This window comes from Pelodiscus sinensis, chromosome 2, assembly GCF_052426305.1.
Source record: "Pelodiscus sinensis isolate ZL-2025 chromosome 2, ASM5242630v1, whole genome shotgun sequence".
Classification (NCBI taxonomy): Eukaryota; Metazoa; Chordata; order Testudines; family Trionychidae; genus Pelodiscus; species Pelodiscus sinensis.
Window position 1 is genome coordinate 152,844,551 of NC_143053.1, and position 4,592 is coordinate 152,849,142.

Genomic DNA, 4,592 nt, shown 5'->3' on the forward strand with positions numbered 1-4,592 from the left:
TCCGAGAGGAGCTCTCGGGTAAGTGTGGCTCTTTTTGGGGAGGTGGTCGGGGCGGAGGGTTTGTTGAGGGGAGGTGGGATGAGTATCGAGTGTCTGTCTGATTTCTCTAACTGGTGCCTGTTGCAGGGAGTGAGACACCATGTGTTTGGCAGTTGAGAGTGCTTGGTTGCAGGTGGGGACCTTGAGGGGGGGATTGGGCTCGGAGGGAAGGCTTGAAGCCGGCAGCCGGAGCGAACGGAGTGAGCAGCCAAGAGGGGAGTTTCCCTTGGGAAGGTCCAAGTGGAGCTCGGGTAAGCGTGGCTTTTGGGGGGTTGCGTTAAGAACGGCCATAGTGGGTCAGACCAGATGCCCGTGTAGCCCAGTATCCTGTCTTCCAACAGTGGCCGGTGCCAGCTGCCCCAGAGGGAGTGACCAGACGGGAACGAAGCGATCCCTCTCCTGTCGTCGGTTTCCAGAGGCTAGGGACGCCATAGATGGACCTGACCTTCATGAATGGATCTAGTTCCTTTTTTGGAGCCCTATTCAAGTCCTGGTCTTCTCAAGCTCCTGTGGCAAGGGGTTCCGCGGGTTGACTGCGCGCTGCGTGAAGGAACAACTTCCTTTTTTGTGTTCAACCTGCTACCTATTAATTTTATTTGGCGACCCCTCGTTCTTATGGGAAGAAGTAAATCACTTGTCCTTATTCACCTTTTCCGCCCCAGTCACGATTGTATAGACCTCTGTCGTCTCCCCCTCTTTTTCTAAGCTGTGAAAAGTCCCAGTCTTTTTAATCTCTCTTCACACGGGACCCGTTGCGAAGCCCTCGTCGTTTTGGTGGCCCTTCTCTGAACCTTTTTCAATACCTGGTGTATCTGTTTGGAGATGAGGCACCGACGTCTGTACGCCGGATGCAAGGTGTGGGCGTACCGTGTCTTCAGAGAGGGGCGATAAGAGATTCTCGGTTGTCTTCTCTCTCTCTCTCTCTCTCTCTCCTTTTGAAAGGATTCCTCAGGTTGTGTGTGCTTTTTGACTGCTGCTTCGCATTGAGTGGATGAATGTTTTCAGAGAACTCCCCCAATGACTCCAAGAGCGAGTGCTCTGTCTCTCTCCTGAGTGGTTAGAGCTAAATTAGTCCCCATGGTTGTGTACTTGTACTCGGGGATTCTCTTTTCCTCATGTCCGTTCCTTTCCATTCAACGATGTGAACTTTCCTTTGCCACTTTGCTGCTCACTGACTTAGTTGTGTGTGATCTTTTTCAAGCTCTTTGCAGTCTGCTTGGTTCTTAGCTATCTTGAGCAGTTGAGCATCACCTGCAAATTTTGCCAGCTCACTGTTGACCCCTTTTCTCCAGACCTTTTATAAATAGGTTGAATTGGATCGGTCCCGGTGCGGACCCTTGGGGGGTGGGGAGGAAACGGGACACCTCTCTCCATTCTGAAAACTGACCATGGATTCCTTCCCTTTGTTTCCTGTCTGTTTTTAACCATGATCTTTGTGGGCACAGCCCACGAAAGCTCACGAGACCATCTACGTATTTGAGTAGTCTTTCAAGTGCTTCCGGACTATTGGTTGTTTTTAAGGTTTTCCTGGTACAGACTAATTCGGCTACCCCTCTGAATTTTTTTTTTCCCCCCCAGTTATCAATCCACGAGAGGATCTTCCCTCTTATCCTATGATAACATACTTGACGGGAGAGCCTTTGGCGAGGGACCTTGTCAAAGGCTTTCTGGAAATCCTTCTAGTACACTAAAGCGGCTGGCTTCCCCCTCTTGTCCGCATGTCTGTTGACCCCTCCCCCTGAAAGAACTCTCCAGCAAGGCATGACTTCCCTTTCCAGAAACCATGTTGATTTCCACTCGGCCCTCCCCCCAGAACAAATTCTGTTCATCTGACAATTTTATGCTTGAGCATGGGTCCAAGTAATTTGCCCGGTACCGACGTTAGACTTACCGTGTGTAATTGCCAGAATGCCCTCTAGAGCCCTTTTAAAACTAGGGGTGGGTCCCGTTGGCTGTCTTCCCAGTCATTAGGTACAGAAGCTTGATTTAAAGGCTAGGTTACCAACCCCAGTGAAGACTTGCGCAGTTTCACATTAGACTTCTTCTTCTTTGGGAACTCTTGGGTGAATGGCGTCTGGTCCCGCTGACTTGTTACCGTGAAGTTTGATCAGCTTGAGGTGTCACTAGAGGAGGTTTCGGAACAGTCAGGGACAATGGCTCAGATTTGTCAGCTCAAAAGATTTGCTCGGCTTTGGGAATCTCCCTCACTCTATCCTCAGCTGTGAAGACGAAAGCGAAGAATTCCTTTAGTTTCTCTGAGCACCTCATGGTCTCGGAGTGCTTCTTCAGCATTTGGATGGTCAAATGGCCCCGCTGGCTGGCTGGCTGTTTAGCAGGCTTCCTGCTTCTGATGTACTTAGCCAAATGTGTGAGTTGGTTTTTTTTTTTTTTTTTTTTTTTTTTTTCCCAATTTCTTTCTTTGGCTGCTTGGCTAGCTGTTGTTCAAACTCCTTTTGGCTTTTCGTCTTCTATTTTTACACGTAATTGGACCATTTATGCTCCTTTCTGCTTTGCTCAGTAGGATTGAACTTGCACTTCTTTTTGGAACGATGCCTCTTTCTCTCGCTGCTGCTTTTTCTTGGTGGTTCTGCTAGAGTGGTTTTTAATGTGGCGGACGCATTTAAGTTGTTGGGCCCCTCTTCCAGCGTCTTTGAAAAGTGTCCGGGCAGCTTGCAGGGATTTGACTTTTGTCACCGTACCGGTTTGATTTCTGCTTAAGCAACTTCCTCATTTCTGTGTAGTTCCCCTTTCCGAAATTCAGTGCCACTGGGATGTTAAACTGGATGACATTATGGTCACCACTTCCAAGGAGTCGGTTTCTATTGAGCTCTCGGATCAGATCCTGTGCTCCACTTAGGACCAAGTCAAGAATTGCCTCTCCCCTTGTGGATTCCGGAACCAGGTAGCCCAAGGATCAATCTTTTTAAGGTATGAAGAAATGTTCTCTGTGCATCCCGTCCTGAGGTGAGGTGTAGCCAGTCAATATGGGGATAGCGGGGCATTTCAACTATTATTACTGAGGTTTTTATGGTGCTAGCCTCGCTAATCTCCCTTAGCGTTTCGTAGTCACTGTCGCTGTCCTTGTCAGGTGGAGGATAATAGTTCCCTAGGGCTATCCTCTTCTTCTTCTTGGAGCAGGAGATGGCTACCCACAAATATTGCGTGGCATATTTAGGTTCATTTAAGGTGTTTACTTGACTCGATTCTGCATTTTCTTTCACGGATAGTGCCGCTCCCCCACCAGCACGACCTGTTGTGTCCTTCGCATCCCTGCCCGGGGTATGGCTGTGTCCTGTTGATCGTCCTCATTCCACCAAGTTTCCGTGGTGCCTATTGTATCGCTATCCTTCTTTGCTACGAGGCAGTCTGGTTCACCCGCTGAATATTTAGACGTCTAGCGTTTGTGTAGAAGCACTTGAAAAGTGTCCCTCCTGATCTGTCTGCCACTTGCAGAGGTGTTAGCCTCTGTTTTGTTTCTCATCTGCTCTTACCCATACCCTCTCATCTTCCATCCTGTCTTTCTTACTAGACCGTAGAGACTCTGCATGAATAGAGCCTCCCCTAAGAGATGTCTGTGTAGGATCCAAGTGCTCCTCCGCACCCGTGGGCTTTCCCTTAGCCCTTAGGATGTACGGTTGGTGTATTGTGGGAGAAGAGGAAGAAAAGCATCCATTACAGCATGTCCCTGGAGAGGGATTGTTCATTGGGGAAGGAGAGGATTTGAGCCCAGGATTTGGAGTTTTAGTCCTTTAGCCCTGCCTACCATTGAGCATGGCCCTTCTGCTTGATCAGTGATTTGCAGATAGTTATGTATAAGATGTGTGCTGGGTATCAAAAGTAAAGGAGCATTTCATAACTTTAGTAGATTTTTCATGCAAATATATGTAACTCAACAATATTAAATTAAATATTCATTTGATATCTCTCCTCCCTTAGCATGCAAGAAGTATTGTGCACAAATGAAATTACGTAATGTGTGCTATTCATTTTACACTGCTTTGTCAGCAGTGTATGTCCTGTAACAATGTTAAGCTTGGATGAATCCTGTTTTATAAATCTGATTTATTTCTTGGAAGGAAAAGGAAGAAAACATCCTTTTTTGTGAACTCTCTAATTTATCCATTCTCATCAGGAACATGGTAGACTACAGGAGTAATCTGTAAGCCTTTAAATATTTCTAACAGTTTTGAGTTGAGTAAGAAAATGTTGAGTTTCTTTAATCTTTGATTTTTACTACAAGGCATACTTGCTCTTTGGGTAAAGATCCTCCACCTAGTGTTCAAGTAAATAAAAGCCTATTGTACACTAATGAAACATCGTAATTGATGCTTTAAATCTTAGATCTAGAAACTCAAAGCTACACTTCCCACAGTAACTATAATACAATATAAGTAAGTAATGATTAATAGGGCACAGTTACTGTTCTGGAAGCTTAACTTTAAATCTCATAACTTTAAATCTCATCCCCCAATCACAAAATACATGTCTCAAACAGCACATTACAGATGACCATTTCTGTTTCATTTTAAGAAAAACAGATTACACATTCAAAA